The sequence below is a fragment of the Mustelus asterias genome, chromosome 10, assembly GCF_964213995.1.
Source record: "Mustelus asterias chromosome 10, sMusAst1.hap1.1, whole genome shotgun sequence".
Lineage (NCBI taxonomy): Eukaryota > Metazoa > Chordata > Chondrichthyes > Carcharhiniformes > Triakidae > Mustelus > Mustelus asterias.
This window is the reverse complement of record NC_135810.1, coordinates 14852456-14880140: the sequence shown is the minus strand read 5'-3', so window position 1 is coordinate 14880140 and position 27685 is coordinate 14852456.

The window sequence follows — 27685 nt, the reverse complement described above, 5'->3', positions numbered from 1 at the left end:
CTTGGTATAGCTCCTGCTCTGCCCAAGACCACAAGGAACTGCAAAGGGTCGTGAACAAAGCCCAATCCATCACGCAAACCAGCCTCCCATCCATTGACTCTGTCTACACTTCCCACTGTCTTGGAAAAGCAGCCAGCATAATCAAGGACCCCACGCTACCCGGACATACTCTCTCCCACCTTCTTCCATCGGGAAAAAGATACAAAAGTCTGAGGTCACGTACCAACCGACTCAAGAACAGCTTCTTCCCTGCTGCTGTCAGACTTTTGAATGGACCTATATAGTATTAAGTTGATCTTTCTCTACACCCTAGCTATGATAATGACAGTACATTCTGAACTCTCTCCTTTCCTTGTCTATGAACGGAATGCTTTGTCTGTATAGCGCGCAAGAAACAATAATTTTCATTGTATACCAAAACATGTGGCAATAACAAATCAAATCAAATCATATGTATCAGAAATGGGTGGAGAAGTGTGTTAGGTTATTTGGAGCGTGAGCTTGAACTGCAGCTTATGACATCTGTTTTACACGTGAACCATTTATGGGAGCAAAGGGCAAAGAATGGTTGAGCAGGCAGTGGAGTGGCTGACGGTGGGGTCGGGGGGGTAGTTTAATCCATGTATCAAATAATTCTTAAATAGAAATTACTCGAGCTGGAAACCCCTGTGATTTATTAAGAAGAAACTGGTGCAAATAATAAGGATATGTAACTTGATATGGGTGTGTTTGGTTGAATCTTTAAAGCACTTTGCAAATATGATGGCAGAGGAGTGTTTCAGGTTTAACCAGTATTTCAATGAGAGCGCCTGATCTCTTTTTGCTATAGAAACAAAATTGTCTGTATTGTTCGCAGGACAGTGAAAAATGCTGGAGTTTCTTGACGTTGACCTGTAACTAGGAGTGGCTGCAATAAACCTATGCTGTTGTTGAGCAAAAGCCCTTGTGGGTGGAGTAGCCAAATGCATAACTACATTTTGTGGTTTGACTGATTCATTTTTTTTTAAGGCAGATAATAGTTTGGAATGTGTGTTTTACAGGGTGGTTTGCTAAGATTGCTCATGTTTAATGTTAAGGTGTTCAATCCAGTCAAGGAAAATGTGAATTTATCCATTGCAGTAGAGTTGAAGAGAGAGTATCCCACCCTATCTGAATAAGTGGCTCCAACTACCAGTGCAGAGCGCAAACAAATATTAGGTCCACACATCTAGATGAGCTGTGTCTCAAACTACCACCCATAGACAACAGTCTATTGATAACTTCAGGCACCTGGATACAAAGGAAATTTGAATGATCCAATAATTTGAATTAAGCACTATAAATAGTACACAAAAGTGGGAATGCACTGCCATAATTGAAATGGAATAGTCAATCAGAAATAAGCTGCTTTGAGTAAAGACATGGGGTGGGATTTTACAGCCTCACTCATCTCAAAATCGTAAAATCCTGCCCAAGGTCAACACATCTTCCCATGGTCCGCCCCTCGCCCGCTCCAATTCCCGTGATGGGCAGGGTGGTAAAACTCCAGCCAGGTAGTCTGTATACTTGTCTCTGAATCATTAGTTTCTAGGTTCAAGTTCCACTCCTGGGCTTGGTCACAAAAATCAAATTGCACACTCCAGTGCAGTACTAAGGGAGTGCTGCACAGTCAGAGGTGCTATCTGTCATTTACAATGTTAAGCCAAAGGCCCATATGCCAGCTTGGGTGAATTAGATCCCATGGCACCGTTTTGAAGAGCAGCAGCAAAGTTATTCCTGGTGTCCTGACCAGTATTTATCCCTCAATCAACATCAAAAGAACATCATCGCGTAGCTATTTGCTTAACCTGGCAGCCGCCGCTTTCAAAAGGCCACCATTGAAAAGGAGATCCAACATAAGAGCAGTTGTGCCAGCTCAGCCTTCTACCAACTATAGCTGTATTTGACAACAAAGACCTCTGCAAGGCAACAGAACTTCTAGGCCTGGATTTTCCAGTCCCATCAGTGGTAGGTATTGCCACAAGCGGGACGGGAAAATTTGGGAAGCGGCCAAAAGTCAACTAGCTGTAAAGAATGGGAGGGTTTTCTGGTCAGCCACATTGTAGAAGGCAATGCAAACCGCTGCAGTCCTTTGCCAAATATAATCACAGATCAATCCAATGGAAGTCCATGGTTGCCATTGCCCTCTTAGAACATGGTACATGAAGAAGGACGAGGATAGGGAAGCTGTCCAGGGCCAGGTAGATAAGGACTATGTTACAATCATGAATCTAGCAATAGGAGGATGTCATGTATTTCATTAACGTAAAGTAAAGTTAAAGTAAAGTTTATTTATTAGTGTCACATGTAGGCTTACATTAACACTGCAATGAAGTTACCGTGAAAATCCCTTAGTCGCCACACTCCGGCGCCTGTTTAGGTGCACTGAGGGAGAATTTAGCATGGCCAATCCACCTAACCAGCACGTCTTGTGGACCGTGTGAGGAAACCGGAGCACCCGGAGGAAGCCCACGCAGACTCGGAGAATGAGCAAACTCCACACAGATGGTGATCCAAGCCGGGAATCGAACCTAGGCCCCTGGCGCGTGAGGCAGCAGTGTTAACCATTGTGCCACCCTGCCGCCTACATCTAATGACAGATGGACAGAAGTGGACTTATATTGTTGTTTGAAAGTATGAGGTTAGGTGGATTCTTTGGAGGGTAGTCGTGGAGGAGGTCTCCACCATATAGAGACATGCCAAGGGTAGATGACCCAGGTTCTTCCAAAGATGGAAGGGTGTATGAGGTCACCATCTTGGAAGCTGTGAAAAATGCGGGGGGGAGCGGGACTGTGTCGATTGAGTAGTACTCAGGGAGGCTGCAGTTTGGGTGCACGCAGATCGATGGTCAGAGGATGCGAAATCACTGAGATGATTATGAAAGTCTGGAAGATCCAAGGATGGTGAAAAGAAAGCTTTAAGATAATGAAGCTGTCGATGACCGTTTCCATGGTGGTAGTGACGATTAGGGATATGGGTGAACAACGTCATGGAGATAAAGGTAGGAGGTTTTGGTTCCAAACCAAAATGAAACTGTGAGAATGCGACAATGATGGAAGGTTGGTCTTTGGGTGCGAGAGCAGTGGTGAGCAGGGCAGCTGGGTGAGACATCCTGAAAGTACCAATTGTAGGAAAGATGATGGATTGGATTTTGTCCAGAGTGATGATTCTTTGAGGGGAAGGGAAGACCAATCCTGGAGTCTGAGCATGTTCAATATACATAATTTACCAACACAATACTCCTGTCTCACTCAATCCTTAACACAATGAATTGAAAGATAGCTAGATGAAACATTTCAGTGATTTTATACAGGTAATGTTATATCTTTAAACATAGTGAGGTTCAGTTCAATCACCCAACACAATTTCTTTTATTCATTTGTGGGACATGGACGTCGCTGGCTAAGTCAACATTTATTGCCCATCCCTGAGGACATTTAAGAGTCAACCGCATTGCTGTGACTCTGGAGTCACATGTAGGCCAGACCAGGTAAGGACAGCAGATTTCCATCCCTCAAGGACATTAGTGAACCAGATGGGTGTTTCGGACAATCGACAATGGTTTCATGGTCATCAGTAGATTCTTAATTCCAGATTTTTTTTATTGAATTCAAATTCCACCCCCTGCATTGGTGAGATTCGAACCCGGGTCCCCAGAGCATTAGCTAAATTTCTGGATTAATAGTCTAGCGCTAATAACATTGGGCCATCGCCGCCCCGATTTCAATTTGCATTAATTTCAGTGCAAATTACAGCTGTGTTGTGAAGTGTCTTTCACCGGAGTTTCTGCTGAATGAATGGGCGGGGGACGGGGGACGGGGGACGGGGGGGGGGGGGGGGGTGGGGGGGGGTGGGGGGGGGGGAGGCAGTCAGGGCAGGGGGTCAGGTTGAGTCAGGGGCAGGAGTCCAGCCAGGTCAGGCTAAGTCGGAGAGGTGTGGGGGGTGGAGCGAAACCTAATCGGGCCAGATTGGGAATCAGGTCAGGTCAGTGGCGGATTAACTACCACTCGGACCCCACGGCTGAGCTTTAGTAAGGCCCCCTGACCTTGCCCTCTGCCCCCTGCCCCACCCTTCGTTGAATAGAATAAAGTGATGTTAAGTGACGTTAGATAACTTGTATCGTTGTACTATGTATAATGTACTACATGTATCATATCATAAAGTTATATGAATCAATTACAGCCCTTTTATTCCGTTATTTTTCATTTTCTTTACATTTGTACTTTAAAAAGCTTCCGTGTTTTTTGGTTTACAAAAGTGTCGATAACTGCATGTAAATCGACAGATTGAAGCATGTCTGATTCAATGTGCATGAGTGCCAGATGACTAAGTTTCTCATCGCTTATTGTTGAGCGCAAATAGATTTTGATCCTCTTCAGTGCCGAAAATGAACACTCACCTGAACAGTTAGTGATTTTTTTTGCTCTCGGGCCCCCCTCCCTTCCGGGCCCCTAGGCTTAAGCCTACTCAGCCTAATGGTTAATCCGCCACTGGGTCAGGTCAGGTCAAGCCAAGGGGGCAGTGGTGGGGTGTGTCCAGCCGGGTTGGGTCAAGTGGGGGGTAGAACGGGCTCAATGTTTAAAATAGTTACGCTGAAGTTCGAACAGGTTTTATTTCTTCTTAACTTTTTCAGAGTATCTATTATCATCTGAAGTTAGTGATCTAAATCACTTTGTCGGATTGTTCCCAGCACAACGCAATTGTCCAGAGGAAGTTAGCACTTCTGGGCCATTGCAGTGCAGGTGCTTACCTGAGAACGTCTGAGAGAAATTCACCAGCACCTCTTAACTCCCCTTAACCCGATGCTGGGGAGCTCAGATGTTATGGATCATTATGCTATAATGTGCACATAAGAGATTGTAAAAGACAGAATGAGAGAGCGAGAGAGAAAAAACATGTCACCTGTAACATTACGGTGTTAGTTTTGAGAATGAACAAACCTCTTAATTATTATTAAATTCAACCTGGATTATTGAGAAGAAAATGTAAACATTATGATTGCCAATAACTGAGACGCAGTGATAGACAGAGATTTGATTTTGATTTGATTTGATTTATTATTGTCACATATATTAACATGCAGTGAAAAGTATTGTTTCTTGCATGCTATATAGACAAAACATACCGTTCATAGAGAAGGAAAAGAGAGAGTGCAGAATGTAGTGTTACAGTCATAGCTAGGAAAGATCAATTTAGTGCGAGGTAGGTCCATTCAAAAGTCTGATGGCAGCCGAGAGGAAAAGAGACAGGTTCCAAAATCCACTTTTAGTCACCAAATGCAAAATGTAATATGTGTACAAATCCCTGAGTAAACCATAAATCAGTGTGGGTAGTTCTGGCATACCACACCCTACCTTCGCCACTCACTTTGTTATCAGGCCAAAGCTCTCCCACTCACCTCTCCTCACAGATGCCATTGAGTACCCCAATAAACATTCCAACCCCAAGCTGTGTCAATGCCTCCGACTCCCACTGTACAGTTCTACTAAATCCCAGGACTATCCCTCATTTGCAATGATGACAGATGAAAAGATTTCCAGACTCTTGCAACTCCAATGCAATGTTACCAAACAAAACCCAAGAAACACCACCTCAGTTCTTCCAAAGCTTAAAAGCAACCCCTGAGTAACCAAAGGCCAAGTATCATACTTGGGCCCAATGCTATCATAGCTCAGAACGTCCTCAAAGCACAGGGTTGCCCCCATACTTCACTTACCCAACACCACTTACCCCTTTCCCCATAACCTCCACATATTTACCCTGCTAATCCCCCTGACACTGAGGGGCAATTTACCATGGCTAATCCACCTTCATCCCTGCCCCACCCGTTCTCTGTACTCTTGCTCCCTGTGTGGACGGGAACAGGTACTGCAGGGAGGATGAACAAACTGACAAGGGCACCGTGGTACAAGGAGCCATTCAAGTGAGGGGAGAAAAAAGAAATGTAGTCGTAATTGGGGATAGTATAGTTAGGGGCATTGACACTGTTCTCTGTGACCAGGATCGAGAATCTCGAATGTTGTGTTGCCTGCCTGGTGCTCAGATTAGGGATAACTCATCTGGACTGCAGAGGAATTTGGCGTGGGAGGGTAAAAATCCAGTTGTAGTGGTCCATATAGGTACCAATGACATAGGTAGAACAGGAACAGAGGTGCTGCTAAGGGAGTATAAACAGCTAGGATCTAAATTAAAAAGCGGAACAAAAAGCTAATAATCTCTGGATTACTGCCTGAGCTACGAGTTAATTGGCACAGGGTCAATAAGATTAAGGAGGTAAATGCGTGGCTCAAAGATTGGTGTGGGAGGAATGGGTTTGAATTCATGGAACATTGGCACCAGTATTGGGGAAGAGGGGACCTGTTCCGATGGGACGGTCTTCATCTGGGACCAGAGTCCTGGCAAATCATATAACTAGGGCTGTAGATAGGACTTTAAACTAAATAGTGGGGGGAGGGTTCTGTTGTATGGAGAATTAGAAAATCAAAGTTAAAGGAGAGGGTAGAAGTGTAGATTAATGATGAGGACTTTCAACTAGTTAAAAGAGCCAAGGGTTCAGGAGGGGTTAGTAAAGTTTTAAACCACATAATAGAACAGAGAAGATAGAAGGTGGCAGGAATCTAACCTCAGGCAGAGCAAAAAAGATGACAAGTATGAGAAGGGAGGTCAATGCAGGACTGAGGGTGTTGTACCTAAATGCGCGCAGTATACAGAACAAGGTAAATGAGCTTGTTGCGCACATTGAAATTAGTCGGTATGATGTTGTGGGCATCACAGAGACGTGGCTGCAGGGGGATCAGGGCTGGGATCTAAATATCCATGGATATGTATCCTATCGAAAGGCCAGGCAGATGGCAAAGGGGACGGGGTTGCATTGTTAGTAAGGAATGAAGTTAAATCAGTCCAAAGATGTGCGGATTAGGTTGATTGGCCATGCTAAAATTGTCCCTTGGTGTCCTGAGATGCGTAGGTTAGAGGGATTAGTGGGTAAATATGTAGGGATATGGGGCTAGGGCCTGGGTGGGATTGTGTCGGTGCAGGCTCGATGGGCCCAATGGCCTCTTTTTGCACTGTAGGGTTTCTATGATTCTATGATTCTATGCTAGCAAGAAGTGATATAGGATCAGAAGGCATAGAATCTCTGTGGGTAGAGTTGAGGAATTGCAAAGGTAAAAAGATCCTGTTGGGAGTTGTGTACAGGCCCCCTAGCAGTAGTCAGGATGTGGGGCAGAAAATAAATCAGGAGATAGAAAAGGCATATAAAAAAGGCAACAGTACAATAATCATAGAACATAGAACATAGAAAGCCACAGCACAAACAGGCCCTTCGGCCCACAGGTTGCGCTGATCATATCCCTACCTCTAGGCCGATCTATAGCCCTCAATCCCATTAAATCCCATGTACTCATCCAGAAGTCTCTTAAAAGACCCCAACGAGTTTGCCTCCACCACCACCGACGTCAGCCGATTCCACTCACCCACCACCCTCTGAGTGAAAAACTTACCCCTGACATCTCCTCTGTACCTACCCCCCAGCACCTTAAACCTGTGTCCTCTCGTAGCAACCATTTCAGCCCTTGGAAATAGCCTCTGAGAGTCTACCCTATCCAGACCTCTCAACATCTTGTAAACCTCTATCAGGTCACCTCTCATCCTTCGTCTCTCCAGGGAGAAGAGACCAAGCTCCCTCAACCTATCCTCATAAGGCATGCCCCCCAATCCAGGCAACATCCTTGTAAATCTCCTCTGCACCCTTTCAATGGCTTCAACATCTTTCCTGTAATGAGGTGACCAGAACTGCGCGCAGTACTCCAAGTGGGGTCTAACCAGGGTCCTATAAAGCTGCAGCATTATCTCCCGACTCCTAAACTCAATCCCTCGATTAATGAAGGCTAGTACGCCGTACGCCTTCTTGACCGCATCCTCCACCTGCGAGGCCGATTTAAGAGTCCTATGGACCCGGACCCCAAGGTCCTTCTGATCCTCTACACTGCTAAGAATGGTACCCTTCATATTATACTGCTGCTTCATCCCATTGGATCTGCCAAAATGGATCACTACACACTTATCCGGGTTGAAGTCCATCTGCCACTTCTCCGCCCAGTCTTGCATTCTATCTATGTCTCGCTGCAACTTCTGACATCCCTCCAAACTATCCACAACACCACCTACCTTGGTGTCGTCAGCAAACTTACCAACCCATCCCTCCACTTCCTCATCCAGGTCATTTATGAAAATGACAATCATGGGGGACTTCAATATGCAGGTGGATTGGGAAAATCAGGTAGGTAGTGGATCCCAAGAAAAAGGATTTGTGGAATGTCTAAGAGATGGTTTTTTGGAGCAGCTTGTGACAGAGCCTACTAGGGAACAGGCAATTCTGGATTTGTTGATGCGTAATCATAGAAATCATCATAGAAACCCTACAGTGCAGAAGGAGGCCATTCGGCCCATCGAGTCTGCACCGACCACAATCCCACCCAGGCCCTATCCCCACATATTTACCCACTAATCCCTCTAACCTACGCATCCCAGGACTCTAAGGGGCAATTTTTAACCTGGCCAATCAACCTAACCCGCACATCTTTGGACTGTGGGAGGAAACCGGAGCACCCGGAGGAAACCCACGCAGACACGAGGAGAATGTGCAAACTCCACACAGACAGTGACCCGGGCTGGGAATCGAACCCAGGACCCTGGAGCTGTGAAGCAGCAGTGCTAACCACTGTGCTACCGTGCCGTAATGAGGCAGACTTGATTCGGAAACTTAAGGTGAAGGAACCCTTAGGAAGGAGGGACCACAATATGATAGATTTTATCCTGCAGTTTTAGAGGGAGAAGCTGGAATCAGATGTAATGGTATTACAATTAAATAAAGGCAACCACAAAGACATGAAGGAGGAGCTGGCCAGAGTTCATTGGAAGGGGAGCCTCGCAGGGAAGACAGTGGAACAGCAATGGCAGGAGTTCTTGAGAGTTATTCGGGAGGCACAACAGAAATTCATCCCAAGGAGGAGGAAACATGCTAAGGGGAGACGAGGCATCCATGGCTGATGAGGGAAGCCAAGGACAGCATAAAAGCAAAAGAAAATGTGTACAAAGTGGCAAGGATTAGTGGGAAGCCAGAGGATTGGGAAGCCTTTAAAAGCAAGCAGAGAACAACTAAAAAAGCAATAAGGGGGGAGAAGATGAACTATGATTGTAAGCTAGCTAGTAATATAAAAGAAGGTAGGAAGAGTTTTTTTCAACATATAAAAGGTAAGAGAGAGGCAAAAATAGACATTGGACCACTGGAAAATGAAGCTGGAGAAGTAATAATAGGAAACAAAAAAATGGCAGAGGAACTGAATAGTTACTTTGCATCAGTCTTCAAGCTGGAAGACACCAGTGGGATGCCAGAACACCAGGGGACACAGGTGAGCGTAGTGGCTATCACTAAGGAGAAGGTTCTGGGGAAATTGAAAGGTCTGAAGGTGGATAAATCACCTGGACCGGATGGACTACACCCCAGGGTTTGAAGAGAGAGAGCTGAGGAAATTGTCGAGCATTGGTGGTGATCTTTCAGGAATCACTGGAGGCAGGGAGGGGCAAACAGAGTAAGAAGTCTCACAACACCAGGTTAAAGTCCAACAGGTTTATTTGGTAGCAAAAGCCACTAGTTTTCGGAGCGCTACTCCTTCGTCAGGTAAGTGGGAGTTCTGTTCACAAACAGGGCATATAAAGACACAAACTCCAGGGAGGGGCCCAGAGAACTGGAAAGTAGTTAATGTAATTCTGCTGTTTAAGAAGGGAGGGAGGGAAATTATAAGCTGGTTAGCCCGACTTCGGTCATTGGCAAGATTTTAGAGTCCATTATTAAAGATGAAATCGCGGAGTACTTGGAAGTGCATGATAAAATAGGACTGAGTCAGCACGGCTTTGTCAAGGGGAGGTCATGTCTGACAAATCTGTTAGAGTTCTTTGAGGAGGTAACAAGGAAGTTAGATAAAGGAGAACCAGTGGACGTGATTTATTTAGATTTCCAGATGGCCTTTGACAAGGTGCCAGATAGGAGACTGTTAAATAAGTTAAGAGCACATGGTGTTAAGGGTAAGATCCTGGCATGGATAGAGGATTGGCTGACTGGCAGAACACAGTAAGAGTTTTAACAACACCAGGTTAAAGTCCAACAGGTTTATTTGGTAGCAAATACCATTAGCTTTCGGAGTGCTGCTCCTTCGTCAGATGGAGTGGAAATCTGCTCTCAAACAGGGCACAGAGACACAAAATCAAGTTACAGAATACTGATTAGAATGCGAATCCCTACAACCAACCAGGTCTTAAAGATACAATCTGAGTGGAGGGAGCATTAAGCATAGGTTAAAGAGATGTGTATTGTCTCCAGACAGGACAGCCAGTGAGATTCTGCAAGTCCAGGGGGCAAGCTGTGGGGGTTACTGATAGTGTGACATAAATCCAACATCCCGGTTTAGGCCGTCCTCATGTGTGCGGAACTTGGCTATCAGTTTCTGCTCAGCGACTCTGCGCTGTCGTGTGTCGTGAAGGCCGCCTTGGAGAACGGGTACCCGAAGATCAGAGGCTGAATGCCCGTGATCACTGAAGTGTTCCCCCACAGGAAGAGAACAGTCTTGCCTGGTGATTGTCGAGCGGTGTTTATTCATCCGTTGTCGTAGCGTCTGCATGGTTTCCCCAATGTACCATGCCTCGGGACATCCTTTCCTGCAGCATATCAGGTAGACAACGTTGGCCGAGTTGCAAGAGTAGGTACCGTGTACCTGGTGGATGGTGTTCTCACGTGAGATGATGGCATCCATGTCGATGATCCGGCACGTCTTGCAGAGGTTGCTGTGGCAGGGTTGTGTGGTGTTGTGGTCACTGTTCTCCTGAAGGCTGGGTAGTTTGCTGCGGACAATGGTCTGTTTGAGGTTGTGCGGTTGTTTGAAGGCAAGAAGTGGGGGTGTGGGGATGGCCTTGGACAACGGATGAATGAACACCGCTCGACAATCACCAGGCAAGACTGTTCTCTTCCTGTGGGGGAGCACTTCAGCGGTCACAGGCATTCAGCCTCTGATCTTCGGGTACCCGTTCTCCAAGGCGGCCTTCACGACACACGACAGCGCAGAGTCGCTGAGCAGAAACTGATAGCCAAGTTCCGCACACATGAGGACGGCCTAAACCGGGATGTTGGGTTTATGTCACACTATCAGTAACCCCCACAGCTTGCCTCCTGGACTTGCAGAATCTCACTGGCTGTCCTGTCTGGAGACAATACACATCTCTTTAACCTGTGCCTAATGCTCCCTTCACTCACATTGTCTGTATCTTTAAGACCTGGTTGGCTGTCGGGATTCGCATTCTAATCAGTATTCTGTAACTTGATTTTGTGTCTCTGTGCCCTGTCTGAGAGCAGATTTCCACTCCATCTGACGAAGGAGCAGCACTCCGAAAGCTAATGGTATTTGCTACCAAATAAACCTGTTGGACTTTAACCTGGTGTTGTTAAAACTCTTATTGTGTTTACCCCAGTCCAACGCCGGCATCTCCACATCATGACTGGCAGAAGACAGAAAATGGGGATAAAGGGGTTTTTTCAGGATGGCAGCCGGTGACTAGTGGTGTGCCTCAGGTATCGGTGATGGGACCACAACTTTTCAGAATAGTCATTAATGATTTGGAAGAAGGAATTGAAGGCACTGTTGCCAAGTTTGCAGATGATACAAAGATATGTAGAGGGACAAGTAGTATTGAGGAAGCAGGGGGACTGCAGAAGGACTTGGACAGGCTAGGAAAGAGGGCAAAGAAGTGGCAGATGGAAGACAATGTGGAAAAATGTGAAGTTATGCACTTTGGAAGGAGGAATGGAGACATAGACTATTTTCTAAATGGGAAAATGCTTCGGAAATCAGAAACACAAAGGGACTTGGGAGTCATTGTTCAAGATTCTCTTAAGGTTAACGTGCAGGTTCAGTCAGCAGTTAGGAAGGCAAATGCAATGTAAGCATTCATGTCGAGAGGGCTAGAATACAAGAGCAGGGATGTACTTCTGAGGCTGTATAAGGCTCTGGTCAGACCCCATTTGGAGTATTGTGAGCACGTTTGGGTTCCGTATCTAAGGAAGGATGTGCTGGCCTTGGAAAGGGTCCAGAGGAGGTTCATAAGAATGATCCCTGGAATGAAGAGCTTGTCGTATGAGGAATGGTTGAGGACTCTTGGTCTGTACGCGTTGGAGTTTAGAAGGATGAGGGGAATCTTATTGAAACTTACATGATACTGCGAGGCCTGGATAGAATGGACATGGAGAGGATGTTTCCATTAGTAGGAAAAACTAGAACCAGAGGGCACAACCTCAGGCAAAAGGGACGATCCTTTAAAAGAGAGATGAGGAGGGATTTCTTCAGCCGGAGCGTGGTGAATCTATGGAACTCTTTGCCGCAGAAGGCTGTGGAGGTCGGATCATTGACTGTCTTTAAGACAGAGATAGATAGGTTCTTGATTAATAAGAGGATCAGGGGTTATGGGGAAAATGCAGGAGAATGGGGATGAGAAAAATATCAGCCATGATTGAGTGATGGAGCAGACGTGATGGGCCGAATGGCCTAATTCTGCTCCTATGTCTTATCTTTGCAGTGTGGGAGGAAACCGGAGCACCCAGATGAAACCCACACATGGAGAATGTACAAGTTCCACACAGACAGTGACCCAAGGCTGGAATTGAACCCGGGTCCCTGGTGCTGTGAGGCAGCAGTGCTAACCACTGTGCCACCGTGAAGGCAACAGTGGGCAGAGTTGGGCAAGAGGCCACGTTTGAGAATGACTCCATGAAAAATGAATACGTTATTGCTTGGAAAAGTATGATAAGCGGGCATGGTCAGTTAACTTGGCAGGAGGAGATAATTAGAGATTACTTTATATGAACCCTCTAAATAAGACTGCTAATAAATGGCATTGATTTTGGTGAGTCTGAGGTTTTAAAAGAACAGAGTGTTATGCCAAGAACAGAGTGTTATGCCAAGTCGTATTATCAGAGACACTGATGGAGGAGCACAGAGATATATATCTACGTTAGCTGAGAATAGGCTGCACAGTAATAGTGTGGATGGCATCAGAAGTTTGGATTGAGTAAGTGGGCAAGGCTGTAGCAGATATGAATTCAAGAGGCAAGAAAGTGAAGTCATTCACTTTGGACCTAAAAGATCAACCAGAATATTTACTAACTGGTGAGAAACTAAAATCTGTGGAGGAGCAAATAGGAATGGGAATCCATGGACAGAAGTGACTAAAAATCATCAGAAAGGCTAATGGAATGTTAGTTGTTATCTAAAGAAGCTGGAATATGAAATGCTACAGTTGTATAAAGCTCTGGTTAGACCACATTTGGGCATTCGGTTCTTGGCACTGTTCCTCTGGCAGGATATTTTGGAGGAGATGCAGTGGAGGTTAACAAGAATGATGCTGTCGCTCACATAGTTAACTTGCAAGTACCTGTTGACTAGACCAGGTGTGCATTCCTTTCAAATGCTGAAAGTCATAGAGTTGTAGGGTTCTAGAGTTTTACAGTACATAAAGAGGCTCTTTGGCCCACTATGTCTGCCAGCCAACAAGCACCTATCTATTCTAATCCCAGGTGATCACACTGAATGATAGCCTATCAAGCTTGCCTCGCCATTCAACGCGATCATGGCTGATATTGGGCCTCAACTCCACTTTTTCTGCCCTTTCCCCGTATCTCCTGATCTCCTGAAGAACCAAACCTCTGCCTATCCAGCATTAAATGTACCTAACGATGGAGCCTCCCCATTCCTCTGGGCTAGAGAATTCACAACTCTTTGAGTGAAACCATTTCTCCTCATCTCAGTCCTAAACAATGGGCCCTTTATCCTGAGACTGTGCTCCCACGGAGATATCGTTGATAAAGATAAACTATTTCCTCTGATGGTCAGAACAAGGGGGCATCACCTTAAAATGACATTAGGCTAGTCGGGAAACATTTCTCCACAAAAAAAGGGTACTGGAAAGTTTGAGCCCCCCAAAAAAAAGCTATTGAGGCTAGATCAATCGAAAGTCTGAAAACTAGATTGCTGTATTTCGATTACATAAGTGTATTAAAGGATATGGAACCAAAGTGGACAAATGGAGTTGAGGTATGAACTTATTGTATGGCAGAACATGTTCACAGGGCTAAATGGTTTGCTCCTGTTTCCGTCAACACCACAAACGTGCAAAGGAAGTGACATTCCAAGGTTTTTTTGGGGATGCATAGTGAGGTTCCTTCCTAAAAGCATTGCCAATCCCTGAACCTGGGTTCCAACCATAGATATGACCCCATAAACCAGATCCTTATGGTTTTGGGTTAGCTGTATTGCAGCTTGCTAAAGAGTAACAAGCAATTAATCTAACGTCTATAGAAAGACCCAGTGAAACATTTCTGATAAATGCTAACAGGCAAATAAGGTGGTTTTGAGCTCCAGTCATTAAGGCGCTGGAAACTTGTATAAGGATACATTCCAGCCTCCCCCCACCTGGCAGGGGTTTAGGTCAACCTGTCTCTCACCCACATTTCTATTCAAGCAACATTCCCACTGGAAAACCAGGATTTTACTGACCTTCACCCACAGTGAGGCAGACTTTACACAAAATACATTAAAATAAATGAAAATAGGGTATCGTAGAACCATAGAATCTCTACAGTGCAGAAAGAGGCCATTCAGCTCATCAAGTCTACACCGACTCTCTGACAGAGCATCTTACACCACACCCACCCGCCCGCCCTACCCAATCCAGCTAACTTGCACATCTTTGAACAATGGGAGAAAATGGAGCACCCAGAGGAAACCCATACAGATACAGGGAGACCATCTTAAACAAAAAGCCTTTTTATTCATTCATGGGATGTGGGTGTCATTGGCTAGATCAGCACTTGTATCGCCTATCCCTAACTGCTTTGAGAAGGTGGCAGTGGTGAGCTGCCTTCTTGAACCGCTGCAGTCCATGTGGTGTAGGTACACCCACAATGCTGATAGGGAGGAAATTCCAGGCTTTTGATCCAGCAATAGTGAAGGAATGGCGATATAATTCCAAATCAGGATGGTGTGTGGTGTAGAGGGGAACTTCCAGGTGGTGATGCTCCCATGTGCTGCGGCCTTCGTCCTTCTAGATGGTAGTGGTTGTGAGTTTGGAAGGTGCTGTCGAAGAAGCCTTGGTGAGTTCCTACAGTGCATCTTGTAGATGGTACACACTGCTGCCACTGTGCATCATTGATGGAGAGAGTGAATGTTTTTGGGGGGAGGGGGGGGATAATCGAGTGGGCTGCTTTGTCCTGGATGTTGTTGAGTTTATTGAATGCCGTTGGAGCTATACTGTAGAATGGTGGACAGGCTTTGGGGAGTCAGGAGGTGAGTTTCTCATTGCGGGATTCCTGGCCTCTGACCTGCCCTTGTAGTTGCAGTATTTATAAGGCTGGTCCATTTCAGTTTCTGGTCAATGGTAACCCTAGGATGCTAATTATGGGGGAATTCAGCAATGACAATGATATTGAATGTCAAGATGCAATGGTTAGATTCTCTCTTGTTGGAGATGGTCATTGTCTGACAGTTCTGTGGTGTGAATGTTACTTGCCACTTGTCAGCCCAAGCCTGGATATTGTCCCAATCTTGCTGCACTTGGTCATGGACTGCTTCAGTATCTGGAGAGTTGTAAATGGGGCCGAACCTTGTTCAGTCATCGGTGAACATCACCACTTCTAACCTTATGATAAAAGGAAGGTCATTGATGAAGCAGCTGAAGATGGATGGGCCGCAGGCACTGCTCTGAGGAACTTCTGCAGTGATGTCCTTGAGTTGGGATGTCTGACCCCCAACAAACCACAGCATTCTTCCTTTGTGTTACACAACTATTTACACAATCTACTCTGATACTATATCACTTCTTTTGAATATGTGCAGTGGAATAGAGTCATTGAAATTTGCAGCACAGAAGGAGGCCATTTGGCCCATCATATCTTTGCTGGCCACAAATTTATTATCCCGCTGAATTCCAATTTCTAGTTCATGGTCCATCCCCCTGTAGTTTTTGAGACTTCAGATGCATACCCAATTGTTTTTTTAAACACAATGAGAGTTTCTGCCTCACCCTTCCAGGCAGTGAGTTCCAGTCCCCCACCAGCCACGCCACCCTCCCCCCCTCCCTCCATGATCCCCCTGAATTAAAGAAAATTCTCTTCCCCTCTCATCCTTCTACTAATCACTTTAAGTCCATGTATAAGCCTTGTTGTTGGCCTCTATGTTGAAGGAAATAAGTCCTGCCTCTCCACTCCTCCTCAAAAGTTTTATAAAACTCAGTGAATTCTTCCCTTTGAGCTAAAATTCTCCAGTTCTGGCAATACCCTCGCAAATCTCCTCCGCACCCTCTCTAGTTCAATCACATTTTTCCTGTAATGTGGTGACCAGAACTATGTGCAGTTTCATGGTTATATGTTTAGCACATTCATCATGTGATTGTCACGGGGATTTTCCTGCTACTACTTGGATTATCTGGGAGCGAACACTTTCTATTGAATAAGTAATTGCATTCAAATCTGCAGTGACGCCATTTGGACATTAATTGGCCTTCTGATTCTGCTCTTTCAAGAACTGCTCCCAAGAAATATGTTTGAAATTTTTAAAAATGTAATTATTGTCATGAGTAGGCTTATGTTAACACTGCAATGAAGTTACTGTGAAAATCCCCTAGTCGCCACACTCCGGCGCCTGTTCGGGTACACTGAGGAGAATTTAGCATGGCCAATCCACCGAACCATCACATCGTTTGGAAGGAAACCGGAGCACCCGGAGGAAACCCACGCAGACATGTTGGGGGGGTTCACGTTTGCAGAATTAGGATCCGACCTTCAAAGTGTCAATTTGCCATTTTTCTGACATTTATGGGGTTTGAACCTAAATCAAAAGCAAAATCCAGGGGAAGAAATCCTTGGTTTTTGTACAAAATAGGCCTTTAACTTAAAGCCCATTCAACTTAAAGGTGGCTCAAGAGCTTCACTGGCATCTGGCAGGAAGTCTCCTGTCCAAAACTAGCAGCGTAGACAGCATTAGTCATCTGCCACGATAAAAAAAAATGAATTGTCTTTTGTGCACTTTAGGCATCTGACTATAAAAGTCCACCTGAATTTAGCATGGCCAATGCACCTAACCAACACGTCTTTCAGACTGCAGGAGGGAACCGGAGCACCCGGAGGAAACCCACGCAGATATGGGGAGAATGTGCAGACTCCACACAGACAGTGACCCAAGCCGGGTATCGAACCCGGGTTCCTTGGCATTGAGAGGCAGCAGTGCTAACTACTGTGCCACCATGCCACCCGTCAGATTTTTTCTCCATAGGCAAGAATGGGTTTCTCCAGAATCGCTTAGCTCCACAGCTCACCCTCACAGCCCTGATTCAAACATAGACAGTAAGAAGTTTAACAACACCAGGTTAAAGTCCAACAGGTTTATTTGGTAGCAAAAGCCACAAGCTTTCGGAGCCTTAAGCTCATTCTTCAGGTGAGTGGGAATTCCCACTCACCTGAAGAATGCGCTTAAGGCTCTGAAAGCTTGTGGCTTTTGCTACCAAATAAACCTGTTGGACTTTAACCTGGTGTTGTTAAACTTCTTACTGTGTTTACCCCAGTCCAACGCCGGCATCTCCACATCAAACATAGACACCAGAGCTGAATTTCAGATGAGAGGTGAGGGTGACTGCCCTTGACCAAGGTCCAGGAGAAGGAATCCACAAGAACAAAGAACAATACAGCACAGGAACAGGCCCTTCGGCCCTCCAAGCCTGCACCGATCATGTGTTCCTAACTAGACCATCCGTTTGTATCCCTCTATTCCCAGTCTGTTCATGTGGCTATCTAGATAAGTCTTAAATGATCCTAGCGTGTCTACCTCAACCACCTTGCTTGGTAGTGCATTCCAGGCCCCCACCACCCTCTGTGTAAAATACATCCCCCGCATATCTGTATTGAACCTTGCCCCCCCTTACCTTGAACTTGTGACCCCTTGCGTTTGCCATTTCTGACCTGGGAAAAAGCTTCCAACTGTTCACCCTATCTATGCCCTTCATAATTTTATAAACTTCTATTAGGTCGCCCCTCAAGCTGCAAAACCTCAGGGCTTGGGGGCTAGGGGGTCTGGTTTCGTTGTCAGAAATGGAATTCTCGTCACTGTCCAGAAAGAGCAGCCAGAGCTTTATAGCTGAAAGGCTTTAAAAAACATAGGGACTGTCCGTTACTGCGAGTAAGAATTTCGTTTGCTTTTTTCTGACATTCGCCATTTCTTTGGCAGCTTTTTTTGAGTGTTCATTCCAAGATCATAGTTAATATGTCATCATTCGTGGCACATTCATGATCATTTGGCTGTTCATTTGCAACTGCAGCAACTCACCAAGTCCCCTCCAACAGCACCTTTCAAATCCATGATCCCTATCATCTACAAGGTCAAGCCCAGCAGACACATAGAAAGACCACCACCTACAAGTTCCACTCCACGTCACATGCCATCCTGACCTGGAACTATCTCGCCATTCCTTCACTGGGTCAAAATCATAGAATCCTTACAGTGCAGAAGAGGCCGTCCGGCCAATTGAGTCTGCACTGACCCTCCAAAAGAGCACCTGACTTAGGCCCAATCCCCCATCCCAGCCACATAACCACTGGGGTATGATCATGGCCAATCAACCAAACCTGCACAGCTTTGGACTGTGGAAGGAAACCGGAGCACCCGGAGGAAACACACTCAGACACGAAGAGAACGTGTAAACTCCACACAGACAGGCAGGAATTGAACCCGGATCCCGGGCGCTGTGAAGCAGCAGTGCTAACCATTGTGCCACCATGCCGCCCCAGAATCTTAGTAACTCCATTCCTAACAGCACCATGGGTGTATCTACACCTTCAAAAAGGCAACTCGCCACCATGTTATCAAGGGCAATTCTGGCCTTTCCAGCAACACTCACATCCCATGAGTAAAAACAACCATTCAGTCAGTTGATTTCCAAATATCAAATATCCATTCTACATAGAATCATAAAATTCCCCCAGTGCAGAAGGAGGCCATCAGCCCACTGAGTCTGCACTGACTTTCCGACAGAGCATCCCACCCACGCCCACCCCCCAACCCTATTCCCTTAACCCTACGCATTCACCCCACTAATTTCTCCCAACCTACACATCTTGGAACACGAAGGGGCAACCCACCTCACCTGCACATCTTTGGACTGTGAGAGGAAACCCACGCAGACACAGGGAGAACATATAAACTCCACACAGTCACCCAAGGCCGGAATTGAACCCGGGTCCCTGGCGCTGCGAGGCAGCAATGCTTGTGTGAGTCCTGCCAACAACGGTCAGCAGCCTATTTGAAATTGGGGAACACCTACGCTCCATAGATTTCTCACCCTAGCGTGGGTTACTAGACAGTGTTAGATCAACCAAGCAGATTTATCAAAATGATATAGTTTTAGATGCTCGAGATATATTAACTTGTTGGGTTTATTAGCGCTGACAGGAAGTACAAGAAAGATGTATACATATACCATTGGGGTCAGCAAACCATTAACCAAACAGCACAATCTCAACACAGAATTACTGAAAGAGTTATACATCAAGGTGGACAGTGCCAGATGACCTGTTCAACCCGATCAGTTGAGATCTTCGTCATGTGATCTTTATACGCCATCTGCTACTGCACCACTAGATGGCAATGTCACCCCAGATACACCCCATTCTTGTTGCACTACAAGTGTATGTTGATGAGACCACAGTGTTGCATTGTTCTCATCACCGCACCGTAACAGAACGAGAACAGTGGAATTGTTGACATGTTGGTTCCTAACTAACAATATATCTTGCACAAATCCTTTGGTCCTTCCTAAATTGCATTACCCCGACGGCTCTCTTTTGGCTAACAGGAGACCTATGGAATCCTAAAGACTCCATCTAAACATAAGCAGATAATTCTAGAAATACTTGCAGGTCAAATAAGCAAAGCAACCTGAAGAAAAGATCACAGATCTAGGGCAGCACGGTGGCACAGTGGTTAGCGCCGCTGCCTCATAGCGCTAGGGATTCGAGTTCAATTCTGGGCTTGGGTCACTGTCTGTGTGGAGTTTGCACATTCTCCCCATGCCTGCGTGGATTTCCTCCAAATGCTCCGGTTTCCTGCCACAGTCCAAAAATGTGCGGGTTATGTTGATTGGCCACGATAAATTGCCCCTTAGTATCAGGGGTGTTAGCAAGGTAAATACGTTGATAGGGCCTCGGTGGGATTTTTGTCAATGCAGGCTCGGTCAGCCAAAATGGCCCCGTTCTGTACTGTAGGAATTCTATGACTCACAGCACAGAAGGATGCCATAAGGCAGTTCCCATGGAGAGAGATACAGAGTTCACGTTTCAGGGCAGTGACCCTTCGTCAGAGTCTACGTTAGCCTTTAGCATACAGAAAACATTCAAAACAAAGGTATTATACTAACTTCAATGCTGCTAAGCTATTCTTCCTATTCTACCCTGCAGACAGAGATCAGGAATGACATTCTGCTGATTCTTCCTGGTCAAGAGTCATTGTGGTTAACTGTAGCTCTACAATTAACTATGCAGGGATCAGCAAAAAAACCTTCCTGACCTAAAGAGCTCATTGTGCATGGCTTTTACTCAACTCAGCTTCAGAGAACTGCTGGAACCCATTCATAGTTAGACATATTTTTCACTATAAAAGGAATGAGTGGCTTTACAGTATCAAGCTTTTTCAACCCTCAGACCTTCCTAAGTTTAAATTAGAGGAATAAAAATCCTCTTCAGCTCCTCCAGAGATAGTTGCCAATCCAACCCCACAGCAAGATTCCTGAAGACTACACCTCGAGGACTGCCCTCCCTCCTTCTGAGAATAGGAATCCTTACCTCAGGCAGACATTCCCCCTGCTGTGTTAATATCAGGATGTATGAGTGGGGGTAGCGGGAGGGGTGCCTCCTACCTGCAGCCTGCTGTTCTCCTGTGTACTAACCTTTCCTACAAGAAAAATGTACAATTAAAACTGAGGACAATTGGGCGTGCTCCGTCTCTAGGGCATGCACCAAGACATGGCCAATTTGTTGATGTTTGTTGCACCTCAATGACCGAGAGAAATCTTTCCCTGAGTAACTCCTGTTAAAGAAAGACTTGTGCCCAACATAATAACTTTAATGAACTCAGGATGTCCCAGAGCACTTCACAGCTAGTGGCCTTGTGTTGAAGTGTTATCTGTTGTACGCATGGCAGCCGATTTGCACTCCCACAAATAGCAATGTGACCATCAGCAATCATCTATTTTTTTATGTTAGTTGATTGATAAATATTGGTCAGGACACCAGGAAAAATTCCCCTGCTTTTCTTCAGAATAGTGCTAGGAGATCTTCTGTGCCTGTCTGAATGATGTGGAGATGCCAGCGTTGGACTGGCGTAAACACAGTAAGAAGTCTCACAACACCAGGTTAAAGTCCAACAGGTTTATTTGGTAGCAAAAGCCACTAGCTTTCGAAGCGCTGCTCCTTCATCAGGTGAGTGGGATTTCAGTTCACTAACAGGACATATAAAGACACAAACTCAATTTACAAAATAATGGTTGGAATGTGAGTCTTTACAGGTAATCAAGTCTTAAAGGGACAGACAAAGTGAGTGGAGAGAGGGTTAAGCACAGGTTAAAGAGATGTGTATTGTCTCCAGCCAGGACAGTTAGTGAGATTTTGCAAGCCCAGGCAAGTCGTGGGGGTTACAGATAGTGTGACATGAACCCAAGATCCCGGTTGAGGCCGTCCTCATGTGTGCGGAACTTGGCTATCAGTCTCTGCTCAGTGACTCTGCGCTGTCTTGTGTCGTGAAGGCCGCTTTGGAGAACGCTTACCCTAGAACGCTCAGTGCAGAGTTACTGAGCAGAGACTGATAGCCAAGTTCCGCACACATGAGGACGGCCTCAATTGGGATCTTGGGTTCATGTCACACTATCTGTAACCCCCACGACTTGCCTGGGTTTGCAAAATCTCACTAACTGTCCTGGCTGGAGACAATACACATCTCTTTAACATGTACTTAACCCTCTCTCCACTCACATTTTCTGTACCTTTAAGACTTGATTACCTTTAAAGACTCGCATTCCAACTATTATTTTGTAAATTGAGTTTGTGTCTTTATATGCCCTGTTTGTGAACTGAAATCCCACTCACCTGATGAAGGAGCAGCGCTTTGAAAGCTAGTGGCTTTTGCTACCAAATAAACCTGTTGGACTTTAACCTGGTGTTGTGAGACTTCTTACCCTGTCTGAATGAGCAGGCATGCCCTCTATTTAATGCCTTATTTGACACAACTCTATTGCGGGAAAATTGGACGAGTGCGCCTCTAGTGGTAGATATTGTCATCCAAAGGGGCTTTTCTGCACTGTGTGACTATGACTTTATAACTCTAAGACAACACCATTAGAAACAGTTCAGAGAAGGTTCACTAGACTGATCCTTGGGATGAAGGTATTATACCCAGTGAGGAAATATTGGGCAGGTTGGGCCTGTACCCATTGGAGTTTATTGAAACATATAAGATTCTGGGAGGCTTGGTGGAGTAGATGCTGAAAGGATGTTTTCCCTTGAGGGAGAGACTTGAACTAGGGGGTCACAATTTAAAAACAAAGGGTCTTCCATTTAAGACGGAGATTAGGCGATTTTTTTCTCTCAAAGGGTCATGGGGCTTTGGAATTCTCTTCCCCAGAGAGCGGAAGAGGACAGGGTAATTTAATATTTTTAAGATAGAGGTAGATAGATTCTTGGCTAACAAGGGGGTCAAAGAGTATTGGGGGCAGGTAGGATCGTGACGTTGAGACCACAATCAGATCAGCCATGATCTTGTTGAATAACAGAGCAAGCTCATGGGGCCGAATGGCTAGCTCCTGTTCCTAATTTGTTGAATGATCACAGCTCTCTCAGTGTAACACTCCTTCAAGATTGCATTGGATTGTCAGCCTGGATTTTTGTGGTCATAGGAATATCATAGAAACCCTACAGTGCAGAAGGAAGCCAGTCGGCCAATCGAGTCTACACCGACAATAATCCCACCCAAGCCCTATCCCTGTAACCCTACATATTTACCCTGCTACTCCCTCTAACCTACGCATCCCAGCACACTAAGGGGCAATTTACCATGGCCAATCAACCTAACCCGCACATCTTTGGTCTGTGGGAGGAAACCGGAGCACCCGGAGGAAACCCACGCAGACACGAGGAGAATGTGCAAACTCCACACAGACAGTGACCTGAGCTGGGAATCGAACTTAGGACCTTGGAGCTTGGGGCAGCAGTGCTACCACTGCACCACCGTCAAGTCTCCAGAAAGAGATTTTGGGGTGGGATTTTCCGGCTGCGCTAACTCCAAACTTCGAAAATCCCGCCTAAGGTCAACGGACCTTTGTACGGTCTGTCCCCCATCTGCTACAATTCCTGTGGCAGGTGGGATGGGAAAACTACCCTCCTTGAACCCACAACCTTCTCACTCAGACATGCAGAATGTTATTGACTGACCCGTAGGTGATACAAGGATCCTCTTGCTGGGGTAATCGATCAATGCCACCTATCTGCAATGCCAAGGCAACATATATTGGTACCTGCTCACACATGAATGTTGACTTTACAAATGCACGCCAGCCACAATTTCCTCATGAGCTCACCAAGTGAACGAGACTTCCTGCCCTGAAGTATTGTTTTGTGGAAACCAGCCCTGTCGTTCCCATGGAAACAACTCTCCATTTTGAGTGCAGGGATGGTTAATGAAGAAGAAGTAGTGTTTTTGTTCCAATTATTAAAAAAAATAGCTATCTGTAAATGCTACAGAGTAAATTTTATTAATTTGCATCACTGGCTGAGACTTTTGGCCACGGAAAACATATATGGTGAATTTAGGTGTGGAGGCAAGCAACGTTGTGCGATTTTCCAATGATTAAGTGTAATGGAGATGCGGAGATGCCGGTGTTGGATTGGGGTGGGCACAGTAAGAAGTCTCACAACCTGTGGCTAAAGTCCAACAGGTTTATTTGGTAGCACGAGCTTTCGGGGTGCTGCTCCTTCATCAGGTGAGTGGAGAGTTGGATTCACAAGCACGGCATATATAGACAAAGACTCAAGTGCAAGATAATGGTTGGAATGTGAGTCTTTACAGGTAATCAAGTCTTCACAGGTTCAGACAATGCGAGTGGAGAGAGGGATAATCAGAACTTAAAGAGGTGTGAATTGTCTCAAGCCAGGACAGTTAGTAGGATTTTGCAAGCCCAGGCCAAATGGTGGGGGTTACACATAGTGTGACATGAACCCAAGATCCCAGTTGAGGCCGTCCTCATGCGTGTGGAGCTTGGCTATCAGTTCATCAGTTAATAAGTGTAATGGATATTCACTAAATGTTTTTGGGGTCTTTGAATCTTCACTCCTTGATTCACAATCTAAATCTACACGTGTTCAGATATTTCTTAGTGGGATTCTTCCGCTGCATCAGCAACTCCTGAGGTTGTTTCTGTAAGTTCCTGCTGAGGGCCCGTTCCCTTAATTGCCGGGTAGTCCTGCACTCAAAGAGAATCCACACCGGCTGAACTGGTTTGCAGATAGCCACTTCAAAGTCAACTCTATGTGGGTGGGCTGCCAATGTCTGTTTGTTGTTAAAACTACCTAGGCACTGGAAATACTTAGGATTGATTAGCTGGATGTGAAAGGGAGGTGCTAGCTAATCTCATTGCCCCAGTGTGCCTTGAAAGGGTGCATGTGCTTGTAGATAGGTTATGGGGCAAGACTCACCTTTGATTCCAATGTGTTTGCCAGCTTTCTGAAATTGCGAAGGGTGGTAACCTTTTAATATTCCTTTGTCTCAGTTCAGCTTTCTAAGCGGACATGGATAAAACAGTTTCCATCCAGCTAAACTCCACGGTGAATATTTGTTTGAACAGGTAACTGGACTGGGGAAGTTAAAAAACCTCTGGGAACATCCAGATTCAAATCGGAATTATTCTAGACAACACCCCTGAGAATGACAAAGGTTGCACGAGTTCCCTTTTAAAGACAGATTTTGTAAGAAATTAAAACAATCATGATTGATTTTATGCTGATGTTATGCTCAGAAGTCACAGTCTTAGGATAAGGGGTAGCAAATTTAAAACAAAGCTGAGGAGAAACTACTTCTCCCAAAGGGTTATGAATCTGTGGAATTCGTTACCCCAAAGTGCGGTGGATGCTGGGACAGTGAGTGAATTTAAGGAGGAGTTGATTTTTAATTGATAATGGGTTGAAGGGTTATGGGGAGAAGGCAGGAAAATGGGGATGAGGAGCATTTCAGCCATGATCAAATGGCGGAGCGGACTCGATGGGCCGAATGGCCTAATTCCACTCCGATATCTTATTAACTTATGAACTTAGGGGTGGCACGGTGGCACAGCGGTTAGCACTGCTGCTTCACAGCGCCAGGGGCCTGGGTTCAATTCCAGCCTTGGGTGACTGTCTGTGTGGAGTTTGCACATTCTCCCCATGTCTGCATGGGGTTTCCTCCGGGTGCTCAGGTTTCCTCCCACATGCCAAAGACGTATAGGTTAGGTGGTTTGGCCATGCTAAATTGCTCTTTAGTGTCAGGGGAATTAGCAAGGGTTACAGGGATAGGACCTGGGTGGGATTGTCGTCGGTGCAGACTCTCTGGGCTGAATGGCCCTCTTCTGCACTGGAGGGATTCTATGATTCATGCTTTCTGCTGTATTATCTGAGTTACGGAGGCTGGAATCTTTCGACCTCGCCTGTGGCTGGGATTCGCTAGCTCCGCTGCAGTGAATGGGGATTTGACTGTGCGCCAATCAGTTCTCACTGGCAGCGATAGTGGGGTGTGCGAGACCTGAGAATTCTGGCCATAGTATGTCAGACTGTTATTTGTCAGGAGATTAGGGAAGTCCTGTGAGATGTGGGCCTGAGTCAAATCAATGGTCATGCAGGTATTTTGCAGTAAAGAATGTTTAAGGCTGCGTTGGCGATTGGTGCAAGCCTGATTGGGCATTCCCACACTCTACAGTTCTTGTGCCGGTCGATGCTGTTCCTGGATTGAGCAACTGCAACAGAGATTTTCATCATGGGAATCAAAGCTTTCATCCTGATTCCGCCTAACAATAAGCACAATGACAGCACAATGAATCACAAGACGTCAACATGCAGCTACAGAAATTAAGTAGGGAGACAAATGGGATAAAAGCAAAATACTGCGGACTCTGAAAATCGCAAATAAAAACAGAAAATGCTGGAAAAGCTCAACAGGAGAAACAGAGTCAATGGATGTCTCGAGTCAATATCACCCTTCTACAGAACTGGAGACGATGAATATTGGTGGTCAGTCTATTGTTGACAGGAAGTGAAGTGTCAGAGATAGACCAATCTTCATAGAAACCCCACAGTGCAGAAGGAGGCCATTCGACCCATCGAGTCTGCACCGACCACAATCCCACCCAGGCCCTACCCCCACACATTTTACCCGCTAATCTCTCCAACCTACACATCCCAGGACTCCAAGGGGCAATTTTCTAACCTGGTCAATCAACCTAACCCGCATAGACCATGAGAAGATGAGAGAGGGATGGACACTGGAAGCAAAATCAATAAATTTTACCAGGTCCAGACGAGACCATGAAGAGGCACTGATATAGTCATTGACGTAACAGAGGAAGAGTTGTGATAGAAGTCCAAAGTCAGACTGGAACAAGGAATACCCCATAAAAAGACAGGTATAACTGGGGCCCATGTGGGTAGCCATTGCCACACCTTTTATTGGCAGGGAGTGAAAGAAGTTCTGTAGGAGGGTCATCTGGACTTGAAACATTGGCCGGTATTTTACGACCTCGCCCGCCCGAGGCTTGTAAGGTCCCGCCCGAGGCCAACGGAGAATTCCGTTCTGCGAGTCTCGCCCCCCCCGCCGATTCCGGGCAGGCTGGTAAATTTGCGGCCATTAACTCTGTTTCTCTCTCCACAGAAGCTACCAGACCTGCTGAGATTATCCAATATTTTCTGTTTTCAAGACAAATTATATGTAGGCCTTTCTTGTGAGGAAGATGGAATATAAAAGTAGTGAAGCATTGCTACAACTGTACAGTGTACTGTGGCGAGACTGCACCTGGAGTACTGTGCATAATTTTGGTTTATTTACTTAAGGAAGAATATACTTGCATTGGAAGCAATTCAGAGAAGTTTCACTAGGCTGATTCCTAGGATGGAGGGATTGTCTTATGAGGAAATGTTGCGCAGGTTTGACCGACACTCATTGGAGTTGAGAAGAATGAAAGTTGATTTTATTGAAACATACAAGCTTCAAGGGGTCTTGACAGGGTAGGTGCTCAAAATATGTTTCCCCTTAAGGGGGGAATCTACAGCCAGAGTCACAGTTTCAGGGTCTCCCATTTACACCAGGCATGAGAAGGAATTTATTCTCTCAGAGGGATGTTAATCTCTGGAATTCATTTTCTCAGAAAGCAGTGATCTCGGGTCATTGAGTAGATTCAGGGCTAAATTAGACAGATTCTTGCTCTACATTGGAGTCACAGATTATCAGGGGAGGGATGGAAGAAAAGTGGCGTTAAGGCCACAATCAGATCAGCCATGATTATGTGGAAT